Consider the following 14,127-nt stretch of genomic DNA (forward strand, 5'->3'; position numbering starts at 1 on the left):
AAATCAACATAATGTGACTGGTTGTTGAGTTTGCAAGGCAGTGTCAAAGTAAAATCAGCAGGATGCACATGGTCTGGAGACAGGCAACAAGGGAAGTGTTTATGATTTTAACAATACCAATGGGCAATGACAAGAAAGCTGCATACCTTATATATCAAGGAAAAGGAAAACCAACAGTTATGGCACTGAGGGTCCATGGTTACTAGAGTGCTGTCTATGACCCAGGATTATAGTTAAGAGGAGCCGATAATAGTATTAATATGGGTAACAATCTGTTCAAAGACTTTATGGGACATGTGTTTAGGTAATACTCCGGAATTTATTACTCCAAAATGCACCACACTGACTGTCAGATTACAGACAGACAGACAGACAGACAGACAGACAGACAGACAGACAGACAGACAGACAGACAGATAGATAGATAGATAGATAGATAGATAGATAGATAGATAGATAGATAGATAGATAGATAGATAGATAGATAGATAGATAGATAGATACTTTATTAATCCCAAGGGGAAATTCACATACTGCCAATACTGATTCTCTGTGCAAGAGAGGACAGAGCCGGCTATACTTCCTTAGAAGGCTGGCGTCCTTCAACATCTGCAATAAGATGCTGCAGATGTTCTATCAGACGGTTGTACTGTATAGGGAAATATACCTAAAACTGCCAGGTAGAGGTACAAATTGTCCATGTGGTATAGATGGAGACCTGGTTTTGTTAGAGGAAACATATTATTTTAGAGATGCTAGAGTTGCCTGAAATTTTAAGTGTGTATTTAGTCTAAGGAGTTCAGAGAGACTGGACTCTGTCTAGGTATTTGTATGTGGGGAGGCCACAGAACTTTTTAAGTTCATTCCTGTCCCCAGAAGTGGCTCCAGTGGTTGTTCCATAGGAATTCCTGCAATTGTATAATGACACCTTAGCTCTGTTACCTTTTTGAGGTTAGAGTTGGGATGAGTTGGAACAAATGCTTACTTGGCAGATTTAGACAGGTGGAGTTTGAGGTGAGTTTAAGGGGGAACTTAACAGTGATTCACGCAGTACAGGACATCAGTGGAAATTAAGGGGAAGTGCATTTAGGACAGAAACCAGGAAGCAGTTCTTTATGCAAAGAGTTGTGGGAATCTGGAACAATCTAACAAGTCATGAACTTAAAGCAGAAACCTTGATGACATTTAAGAAGTATCTGTATAAGATATTGGGAAAGCTTAGTAATTAGCTAATCAATCAAGCTTGATGGACTGAATGGTTTCCTCTTGTTTGTCAAATTTCTTATGTTCTTATATTCTAACTTGGAAAGGGAGAGGGACACAGTGCTTTGTGCTTGTAACTGATGTGGTTCATCCAGGGTCATTGCTCTGGCTTGTTTATTTAATTTATTTTTTCTTAAAAAATAAGTTGTCATCTTTTGTTATTCATTCTGTTTTGGTTTTATATTGTTTTTATGTTATATTACATTTTTGTTTTATTTTTTTGATACAGCATTGTTTATATATTTATTTTGTTAGTATTGTGTTTATATATACTTAATACAATAATAATTGTAATAAGTTTTATTTATACAGCACCATATAATAAAATCTAGGTTATTTTACAAGGATTATTGATTATACAATACAATACAAGCATAAAAATGTTAAAATAACAGAAACCGTCCAATGGGGTACAACTGACTCCACCTCTTCTGGTCCCTGAACCATAAAAACAAGACTGCCCGGAAGGAGGAGTCACGTTTTTCTGAGCGACCAGAGCAACGGAGCTCCACAACCTTTTGATGGCAGATGAAACAACAATTATTATCCCAGCCATGTTATTTTGGTGGCCACAGTTTTTATTTCCTTTTTATGCCATCATGTTTTTGTTCATACTGTTAAGTAAATGGGTACAAATGGATTGACACCTCAAAATGTATTCTTGTTTGAGATTATCATTCCCTCAGACAACCACATAGTATAATAATATTTGTTAATTAATTTGAAATAGATGAACTAGTGAGTAAAAACTGTCAGATTTGAATAAACAATGATAATGTTGAACAAAAAGTTGAATTTTGAGCTGGACTTAAATGAGGACAAAGTTATATTGGAAAGTATTGCGGAAAATTGTTCTAGAGTCCAAGAGCGGCAACACTGAAATATCTGGCTCCCACAGCAGACAGACATGTAACAAGAATAGAAAGTAGACCAGTGCCAGAAGATCTGAGTAAGCATACAGGTTTGTAGGGTCAGAGAATTTTGCTGCCTTCCATTTGAACTAGAGTGTTGGAGTTTCCAAGTTCTTAGTTGGAATTTCAACTGGAATGCTACCACAAGTTGGATTTCCTACTCAAAATCCTGATGCCCGTCTGTCAAATCCGAGTTTGTCTGAGCACAGATTATGACGTCAATCCAAAATGGCCATGTTCACCCCAAACTTTAGTGAAAACTGTAGTATTATACTGTTTATTAGCACATCTGTCCCTTTGTGTCTTATTAAATCAGTCGTAAATATAGTATTGTATAACCTCTATCTGTGGATGTGCTGCTACAGTGTTTGGATGCATATAATACTGTAGTACTTGTCCATTTTCCGTAAGAGCAAGCACAGCAAAGGAGGTGACCATATTATTTTACTGGACCACGGTTAACTATAGTGTGATGTCATTCCCAGCTCCAACATCTGAAGTAAATGGAACACAGTGCAAGTTCTTCTGTCCTGTGGGTGGAACCAAAAAGGGGAGGGTCCATCCTGCCATCTCTACTAGGAATGACCCTGAACCTTTAAAATGAGGGTGAGGAGACTGATCTGGCATAGGATCCATGTTGTGATTTATGATTATTGTGGAGTGCATTTCAGTGGTGAATATTGTTGTTGTATTTCTCTGCTTATTGTGAATTCTGTTTTTGTTTTTTGGATTACAGTTCTCAAAAATAAAATTTGGATTTGTTAGACTTGGATTGCCCTTTTAGACAAACCCATTTGCCTGTTTTTGCTTTGCCTGTTTATTTATCCTTGTTTTTAACTTCTTTAAGTTTGAGGAACATTGTTTTGTGTTTGTGTATTTATGCCAGAGGTTTGCAGTTATCCTCTGCATTGAAGTACATTTGTTGAGTATTTTGAGGAATTTTAAATAATTTTAAACTTATAACGCCTCAGCACCAATTTAAGCCTGAACAGGCCTGATATCTGTTTTCTGAGTTTAGGTTCAGACTGCCTGAGGTGAGGCCTGTATTGAAAACAGAATCAGTCCTGGTTTAACCTTGGTAATTTTAAGGTGTATTTTTCCTTTTTTTGTGCTGAAAATCATAACAGTAGCACTGTATTTCAGTTAAGCCACCCCACCATTTATACAGGGTTCTAAACCTTGTGTAAGTGGGCTTAATTTGGCAATATTAGTTTACTTTCTGTTAGGTTTAATTTTGATCATTCTTCCCTTGGCATAAAAAATATAAATTTTTAAGTTTCATATCTCTTTTCCGTGAGGATGAGATGTGTGTGAAGGTGTCAGAGCATGCTTTTGTTTGATTAGTGTTTTTGTGAAAGTGTGTTTTCTATGTATTTGAGCCGGCATTAGAAAGCAAAGTGGCATGTTCACTGCATATTGTGTGACCTATGTTGACGTGCATGGGGGGCAGTTTAAGGGCTCTAGTGATTACCTGCCAAACAAGGTATTGATGCTGTGTTCTAATGCCTTCTTTCTTTCCCCTTCTGCACAATGAAATATTGATGGACTTTTTTTGCAGCAACATGGTACACAGAGGTACTTCACATGTGTTAAAAATTGAATTAAGCATCTATCCATCTATTCATCCCTCCATCCATCCAATTTATTAAATACCCCTACCAGCCTCAAGTAATTGACCATTACATCTTTATCAAAATCATATATTCAGACACCACTGTTTTAACCTGGTGGGTTAGATAATATGTTATGGCTGTGGGTGCCAGATACTCCAGTTTCAGTTTCATAAGTAACACAAGGAACATTCCTTCTCAAGTTTCCATGTGTGACAGAAGAATAAAATAACCCCACAAGAAAAGTCAGACCACTGATAAAAATAGCCTACTGAGAATGACATGTCTATACAGTGTAGCAGATGGGTAGCACTTGGTCATTTCATAACTGAGTACTACAATGGTGCTAAAAGAGATATATCAAAATGTACAATTCATCATTTCTTCTCACAGATCCACAGATTCCACTTCAATCAGCCAAAATTAAGAAGGAATATAAACACCTGAAACTGAAAAAGCATCAGCGTGCTGAAAGAATCCTGTTTCCAAATACAGACTCACCAACATAGAAGTAATTTGATATAAGCACCCTGGTGGGTACTTACAACAGAGACTGGTGGTCATGGTATAATGGGTAGAAGATGCGCTTTTGTGGAACAATCTGTGCAAAATGATACAAGTAAATCAACATTTCAGTGATGCATAAAATCAGAATTAATAACACTCAGATGTGTTTCTTTTACTGCAGTAGAGTAATCATCAGAAAATTTTTTTTTTTCAAAGTAATTAAACTGAACTGCCACAGGGCCTGGAAAATCCTGGAATGGCTCCTGGATCATGACAGTAAGTTTATATTTAATCGATGGCTTGCTCATTCGCCTGTCACATTGCAATACAAATGTCTTTGAAATTCATTTTTACTATAATCAGTTATAAAAAAAAAAAAAAAATTAATTTGTAGCCTGTTATTCTTATAAAGTTTTAAAATATAGATTGCAGCTGTCCTATAAATTAGAGTCCTCAGGTATGCACAGCCTGTCTTATAGAGTTTTGACTGTTTAAACATGGGATACTCTCAAAATGTCAGGTCTGTAATGCTGGTCAGTCAATGTGTCCTGATAGATGACCTCCAATATGGCACCTATCTCCTCACTACAGTATAGCCAATTTGATGCTTTTTCTGCCACTTTGTCCAGTCATGCTACTACATTCATCTTGCTTATCCCACATAAAAGGACCAACCAATAGGTTTTAGTTTGTTATACTTCTACATATTGACACTGCCAGCAATAGAGCTGGTTTATTCTTTTTTAGTTTTGAGCTCTCCTTTACAAACCAAACTAACATTCTTTGAGTTGAGGTCAGGCTGCTTAAGGTGGGGTGAGTCAGACTCGATTTTATGAATTTATATTGGAAATGCATACTAACCAGTGCTTGGTCACCGCAATGCACATGCCCACCTTAAGATGTGGTTTGGGTTTAGGTCGGAGCAGGGCACACAAACACATACAGCCATACTCAGTCACACCGGGGCCAAGTTAGAGTCACTAATTAACTTACAGCTATGTCTTTAGATATATTAGAGGGCATGTGGAGAATATGTAGACTTTACACAGCAATGGACGGCTTGGGATTTAAAGCCAGGTCATGGGATCCATAAGGCCGCAGTTCTAACCACTGTGCCTTCCAGACTAAAACAGCAACTTCAAAAGTACATCATTGCGCTTCTCTGAGTGAACCTATGTAAGTCACCACTTACATTTTGGTTTTTAAGTATGACTTGCACCTCAAATCACCTTTTTTTGTTGTCAGATAAAAGTACATGAAAAAGAGTCATTTTCACTGATACAATTATTTGTGAATTCTTTTATTATTATTAGTTTTCTGTCATTATGTAATAGCTTTGAATTCAAAATGAATATTGTGTGAAGGAAACCCACAGGAAGAGTTATTTATAACCAAGCAATTAAAAACATACAGTGGTCCAACAATCACAATTTAACCTGAAATGGATTGAGAAATTAACAGTAAAATATATGTATTTAAAATCATACTGCAGATGAAAAAAATATTTCACAGTCTGTATGCAGCAGGGAGCACAGGCTTCATGGGAATACGTGATTTTACAAGTGCAGCCATAGTTCAATCAATAGATCCCTTCCCAGTATCAAAGGTAGGGATATGAAGACAAGTAATTTTGGTACTAAAGAAGGAATATGTTTAGTTTACTTTTAAAATGCAGACTTCACCCTCCTTTGCAGCACCAACAGCTGAAGGAAGCTCATAGGACAGCAAAGTTCTCTTATAGGTATGCAGTGGGGTCTTTGACATTATATTCATCTTCAGGGGAACTAGAGGTTTTTTATAGGCACAGGCAGCAGGATTTGCCTTCAGATTCAGCGGGTTCTTTCATTTATTTATGTCCTTATAGAAGTCTCTTTGTCCCAAGCAGCCAATCAAATAAAAACACACTTTCTGTTGGCTCGTACATTATTTAAATTTTCATTAACATTAAGAAATTTTTTGTTCTGTTAACATACATTACCTTAATTTCATTTTAGAATGCTCATTCTATTAACCAGCATTGTACTATACATATCATCGTAAATTAACTTATAAAAACCTTAATTTTTTAACTTTGTGCTAATGTATTAACCTTATACATCCATTATCCTGAAATGCATCAATTTCTTCCTATTTAAAGTCGTTATTGCCACCTGTTCACTACATTTGCCCTAAATCAGAAACTTCCCTTCAGCTTCTAGTTTACGCCTGAGTAGCAAGTTATGTTACTAAAATGTCTTTATGTATAGATGCTAAACATATGCATTAAATGTAACCAGACTCAAAGATCACAGTGATATGCTGATCACTTAGTAATTTTTTTTGGACAAACTGCTATGCCTCAGTAGGAAGGCTCTACACTACACTAGGAAAGGCCAGTAAAGGAAATGGCAGCAGGGTAATGCCTTGCAGTAAGGACAGCAGGGTTTGCATGTTCTCCCCAGGTCTACGTGTGTCTCCAGGTGCTCTGGTTACCTCCCACTATCCAGAGACATGCGGGTTAGGTGAACTGGCTATGCTGGTTTGTTTGGTGTGTGTGCGTATGTGTGAGGGGTGTGCACTGAGATGGACTGGTGCCTTGTCCAGGGTTTATTCCTTCCGTTCACCTTATACTAGCTGGGAAAGGCTGCAGCATCCCACGTGACCCTGGTCTGGATTAGGCGGGTTAGAAAATGTCATGACAATAAGGAAAAGGTTAAACAAGCCAGAAGATCATTACCAAGAATCAGAGCTATTGTTCATCTAACCAAAATTATAAACCAAAGTAAGTAAATAGAAATCAGAATTAGTAAAGGGGAAAGCTAAATTGCACTAGTAGGGTTTTTGTTTAGAATATCCACAATCTTGAATGTTGACATACACTACCATTCAAAATGTCTGGGGTCACCCAGAAATTCTCATGTTTTTGTACCTTTTGTTATCAGGATACCTTTAAATTAATTTACATGTATAGCTAAGGTATCACTAGTGTTTAAAATGGCAATTGCCGCTTGAAATGGCTGATTTTTAATTTCACATATGAATGAGGGAAGAGGGAGAATTGGTTCAAACCACGACAAAAAAGAAGAGGAAGAGAAAGGCCCAGATGGGCAACTGCTTAAGAGGATAAGAACATCAGAGTCCATAGTTTCTGAAAGAAACACCTTACAGGTCCTCAGTTGTCTTCTTCAATAAGTACATAGCAAATACCAGTATTGTCTGCAATTTAGAAAAGATAAGCCCAGGGTGCTGACAATAATATGCTTTTCCAGCCATCTTCTGCCCAATGTCTGTGTTCCTTTGCTCATTTTAATCTTAGTTTTTATTTACCAGTTTCAGATGTGGCTTTTTCCTTGAAACTCTGCCTCTAACACCAGCATCCCTGAATTGTCTTTTATCTGTTGCAGATGACATTGGTATTTGGCGTGAATTTATATAAGAACAGTACCAGTAAGACATTTGTTTCTCAAACTACAGATTCCGATGTCTTTCTCCTCTTATGTAGTTGTCCATTCTGGCCTTCCCCTTTTTTTTCTATCCTGTGACCTTTTCTCTCAAGACAGTAATGGACCCCTTAGTGTGGACTCTTCAGTTTCTTGGAAGTCAGTGACATGGTATTGCCTTCATTCTGCTCAAAAACAATAGACTGACAAGTTTCTTGAGAAAGCTGTTTCAGTTTTACTGTAGAACTGAACTTTAGGAATGCCAGTACCTTGCAACCCAAGTGAACAGGAGAAAGGTTAGAGATGTCAGTGGTGCTAATGCAGTTAGGAAGAGTCCTGTAATAAACAAGTAGTACTAACACAGGACTAATTAAGGAGAAGCTAAGGGAGTTGACCATTAGAACACTGAAGGAATTACTGCTAAAAATGGGGCTTTACAGCAGCAGTTGACTAATAAATTTAAATCAGTCATTTCAAGAAGTGATGGATATTATACATTCTAGTAATGCATTGGCTATATTTTTATATCAATATAATGGTATCTTGACAATAAAAGGTATACATTTTTATCAAAAACATGAATCTTTCTGGGTGACCTCAAACTTTTCAATGGTAATGTATCTAACACATCGATCTCGACAGCAGAGTGCTGATGATGTCAATTGCATAACTTCTAGGACTGTGCTTTGTAGCAACCATTGCTGCATAATGACAATGTCAACACAAAACAGCAGCACCTGCGACAAACAAAATGGTGATGAATATGATAAACATATTCTTTAATAACTGAATATGAAATCCAATATACAAATAAATGCAAAAATATTAAGTTGTTCCTATAACCACCCCCAAGATGGGAATTCAAAATTAATAATGGAACTTAAAATAACTATTCAATAATTCTAAATACACAGAATCATCACACACACACACACACTCACACACACAATCTGAACTAAATGTTTTGCTATTCTCATAGTTTAATGTCAGTACTTGGTCGTAAACTGACGTAAAGCGAATCCTAGCTTAATCAATGCCTATATGCACATTTTCCAAGTGTTTGTGTCCGAGTTTCCTCTGGATGTTTCAGGTTTTCCTCCCTGACATTCCAAAGACGTGCACGCCAGATTAATTGTTGACTTCAAATTGGCCTACTATGCATGTGTAAGTTATTGTTATTTTACCCTGTGATGGACTGGTGGTCCTGCAGGAATGGGCAACTGTTTTGCATCTCATGCTTTCAATATAGGGTTCGGCTATGCATAAACCAGAATTAGATGAGGCAATTCTAAAGGTGGGGTACGTGGATGGATTGATAGGCATAAATTAGTGGATTTAGATCTTCCCTGGGTTTGTACATGTCTGAATTTTGTGCTGTTTAACCATATGAGAACATTTCACAAGTAACAAGAACACAGTTTTCAATGTTGTGAGTTACAAATGCCACCTTTACTAATCCTCTTAGGAGACCAACAGGCATGGCTGGCTCATTTTACATTTTTAAGCAAGTGAAAATGGAGGCATAAAATTGTACCCCAGGGCCCCCGTTTCAGAAAGTTCCCTTAAAACATTTTCAATTATAATTAATACAAAATGTTTGTGATCATTCACAATAGCACTTTAATGAACTTGACTATCAACATGCTCCTTTAAATCTAGATGTTATTATTAAGTATTGTTCCAACAACTGCTTTCTATGCACTAAATGGAGATCACATACAACACATCCACATATTCATTTAATGTGCCTGCCTGCCTAATTTAAGGATCATGGAGAATCACCTGTAGGACTGGGCAGAAAACATGAAGCTACTCTGGAAAGGTGCCAGGCCATCCCACTGCCAACACACATCCAGTCTCACTTCTCATTTAAAATAATCAATGAACCTAATACACAGTTTTTGGGATGTTGTAGGAAAACTGGAGTAGCCAGAGTATAATCTGTCCAGACTATGGGAAGAAATTGTGCGCTCCACACAAACAGCAACCTGAGATTAAACACCAGACTAATGGAGCTGTGGTGAAGCAGCACTAAAAGCTCCACCACCATCCCTTTTAAACAGTATTCTAAAAATTGGCAGCAATGAAATTATCAGGGTTGGGTGTAATTTGATTCATGTTGGCCAGATGTGTAAATAAGAATTTCACTATATTAGGCTTAAAATCGACAATAGTGACCCAAACATGTGACATCAAATTTGTAAGAGTCAAAGTCAGCAGAAATTCTTTGGTCTAAATGTGGTGTGTGATATTTTAGGAAACATTCAGTTCTGTTATGAAAAATATAGAATGGTATAAACAACTGTGTAAAATTAGTGTTACTATACACATATACTAGTTTTTTAAGCTACTGTATAAATACACTTATATTAGAACATTAGAAAAATCTAAATGAGAACAGGCCATTCATCTCAACAAAACTCGCCAGTCCTATCCACTTATTTCTTCTAAAAAACATCAAGTCGAGTTTTGAAAGTCCATTAAGATAGATAGATAGATAGATAGATAGATAGATAGATAGATAGATAGATAGATAGATAGATAGATAGATAGATAGATAGATAGATAGATAGATAGATAGATAGATAGATAGATAGATAGATAGATAGATACTTTATTAATCCCAATGGGAAATTCACATATTAAGTCTTACTGTCTACCATGCTACTTGGTAACTTATTCCAAGTGTCTATGGCTCTCTGTGTAAAGAAAAACATCCTAATGTTTGTACGAAATTTACCCATAACAAGTTTCGAGTGATGAACTCATCTATAATAATAAAAGGCAAAGTCCTCACTGACTGACTGACTCACTCACTCACTGACTGACTCATCACTAATTCTCCAACTTCCCGTGTAGGTGGAAGGCTGAAATTTGGCAGGCTCATTCCTTACAGCTTACTTACAAAAGTTAGGCAGGTTTCATTTCGAAATTCAAAGCGTAATGGTCATAACTGGAACATATTTTTTGTCCATACACTGTAATGGAGGAGGCGGAGTCACGTATCGCGTCATCACGCCTCATACGTAATCACGTGAACTAAAAACAAGGAAGAGATTTACAGCACGAGTCGCACGCGGGAACGAAGGTAAATGACGTTAATTTTTGACTGTCTTTTAATACTGTGTAAGCATACATATTAACACATGTGCAATTAAACGTGTGCATGTACGGGGTGATTTCTCAGGCTTAAAAGCTCACCTTTTATCAAACGCGGGAACAAAGGTAACTGACGTTGTTCACTGTCTTTTAATACTGTGTAACCATACATATTAACACATGTCCAATTAAACGTGTGCATTTACGGGGTGATTTCTCAGGCTTAAAAGCTCGCCTTTTACTAAAAAGGTAAATGCAAAACTATTTTCAATCAGTTTATTGAAACGCTCCCGTTAAGGATTGCAATAACATATTCGCGAGATAAAAGAACGAAGTAGGGGGAAATGGAGGAACAGCCGCAAACAGCGAAGAGCAAAAAATTAATTAAACAATTGAGAACGGAGCGAGTTAAGCATACAAGCATGTTCATAAGGGAAACAAACCACGGTGTAAAACGTAAGTTTAAATAAAGTTTATAGAAACGCTCCCGCTGCGGATTGCAATAACATATTCGCGAGATAAAAGTTTAATGAGAAGACACGAGGTATAAACGAACCACACGCCGTGGCGCAACGTTAGGGGCAACAGTTTCAACCATTCTATGATCTGCTTCTCGCAACTGAAAGACGGCACATGGCGGATGTTAGCCGACTTGCTGACCGCAACGTTAGGGGCTTCAAGTATGGCGCTGACGCCACATCTCAGTGCCAACACTTTGCAGACTGTACTTAAAAGACACGCCCCCCTCACTGGACAGTTAAAAACACCAATCAAACTAACGATGACATCAAGTATTACCCAATCAAAAGTAGGAAAGGAGGCATCTTCATAAAATGCGTGTGGGATGATTTGCATGAGACGCTGCTTTAAAAAAAAAATGATTAAAAAAATACGGGATAAATCCCGTCCAGTATTGATTCAAAACGGGACGCGCAATTTCATTGTCAAACGCGGCACGATTCCGTATTTTAAAGGACGGGTGGCAACCCTACAGTGCCAGGTAACCACCCATACAATCAGATTGTCATTCACACTAGGAATGCAATGAATGTAATTACCCCGATCTACATACAAGGCGAAAGTCTTGCAACATTCAAAGATGATGGTTTGGGATAATTAGTACTTATTAAGTACACCATGGAACATAAAAGAGCTTATGAAGCCTTGAACCGAAAAAAGCAACATCTCAGAGATCGTACAAAAAAAAAAGGAGGTAATGTCGTTTTACTCGCTGTAGATTTTAGTGAAACATTACCAGTTATTCCACGAGGGAGACCAGCAGATGAACTCAACGCTTCTTTAAAATCCATGCTTCTCCCACGGTCGGTTATATGTCGCGTGTTCTCGGGTAGGTACACCAAAAAATGTATACATTTAAGCATGTAATGGGCAAAGAAAAAATGAGGTATACCCGAAGGCACTGCAGTAGTACTCAATGTAATTTTACTTCTTAAATGTTAATGTTTTACTGTTTAATAATTTATACGCTTCTTATATATTGTTCAAATTCTTTTATCAAAATACCAGTGACAGCGCAATGCACGATAACATGGAGTGAATACACCATACGCATCTGCCCACGGCCGCCCTGGTGTGCGCAGATAGGAGTTGATTCTAAAATAAAATAAACATAAAAAGAGTAATACAATCATCACCCATAAAGCGGATAGCAGACGTGACGTATTATATGTGTACCAGATTTCAAGTCAATAGGTGAAACAGTTTGCAAGCTACAGGTGATTTAAAATCCTGGACAGACCAACGAAAAGCCACGGTAGCAAATTATACAAGAAAATTTTACTGTTTAATTATTTATATTTATATGAAATGTGCTTCTTATATATTACTTCATATTCTCATATGATAATGATGTTAATGTTGTTTATATTGATTTCTATGTTATTGTAAGTACATCTATGTGTGTATATGTATGTATGTATGTATGTGTATATATATATATATATATATATATATATATATATATATATATATATATATATATATAAAAAATATATATATAAAAAATATATGTGTATATGTATATATAATATATCTGTATATGTGTGTATATGTGTGTGTATATGTGTATATGTATATATATATGACAGCAACACTCATAACAATGACAACACAATTACATTGACAATCATGTTACGTTATTTTTAAAATGTTTCCTTTACTTTTTCATAACCTCTTTAACACACTACTTCTCCGCTGCGAAGCGCGGGTATTTTGCTAGTTTTAAAATAACAGTCTCGATCCACTGTACTAATTTCCTTCATAATTTTAAACACTTCAATCATGTCACCTCTTAATCTTCTTTTACTTAAACTGGAAATGCTCAGTTCTTTTAATGTTTCTTCATAATTCATCCCCTGTAACCCTGGAAAGAGCCTAGTCACTCTTCTCTGGACCTTTTCTAGTGCTGCTATGTCCTTTTTGTAGCCTGGAGACCAAAACTGCACACAGGACTCCAGATGAGTCCTCACCAGTGTGTTATAAAGGTTGAGCAGAACCTCCTTGGACTTGTACTCTACACACTGTGTTATATAACCTAACATTTTTAGCCTTCCTAATGGCTTCTGAATGCTGTCTGGAAGTTGACAGCACCAAGTACACTACAACTAAATGCTGTGCATTTAAGCCTAACATTTTTATTTCCTACATAATTTGTTACATTTACTTACATTAAATTTGGTCTGCACAAATCTTTCCAAGACTGTGTGCTATCCAAGTCCTTCTGTAATGATTTAACAGATTCCAAATTATTTGTCAATCCACCTATCTTGGTATCATCTGCAAACTTAACCAGCTTGTTACTTATATTCTTATAGAAAAAAAATATATGTATTAAAAATAGCAGCGGCCCTAACACTGACCCCTGCGGAGCACCACTGTTAAAATCGGACAATTCTGATGAGGTTCCACCCACCATCACCCTCTGCTTCCTGTGTCTGGGCCAATTCTGCACCCATCTACAAACATCACCCTGAACTGCCACTTGTTTTAGTTTGATGCCCAACCTCTCATGTGGCACCTTATCAAATGCTTTCTGAAATTTATTATAAATAATATCATATGCTCCACTTTGATCATATCCTTTTGTTATTTCTTCAAAGAATTCCAGCATGTTAGTAAAACACAACCTTCCCTCTACTGACCAATGCTGACTGTTCAGAATAACTCCTGTCCTTGCCAGGTGTTGCTCAATCTTATCCTTAATAATTCCTTCCATTAATTTTCCTGTGATGCATGTTAAGGTTACTGGCCTATAGTTGCTTGGATCTGCCTGGTCGCCCTTTTCATGTAACAGGATAA

Source organism: Erpetoichthys calabaricus, chromosome 3 (genome assembly GCF_900747795.2).
Source record: "Erpetoichthys calabaricus chromosome 3, fErpCal1.3, whole genome shotgun sequence".
In the NCBI taxonomy this organism is placed as follows: Eukaryota; Metazoa; Chordata; class Cladistia; order Polypteriformes; family Polypteridae; genus Erpetoichthys; species Erpetoichthys calabaricus.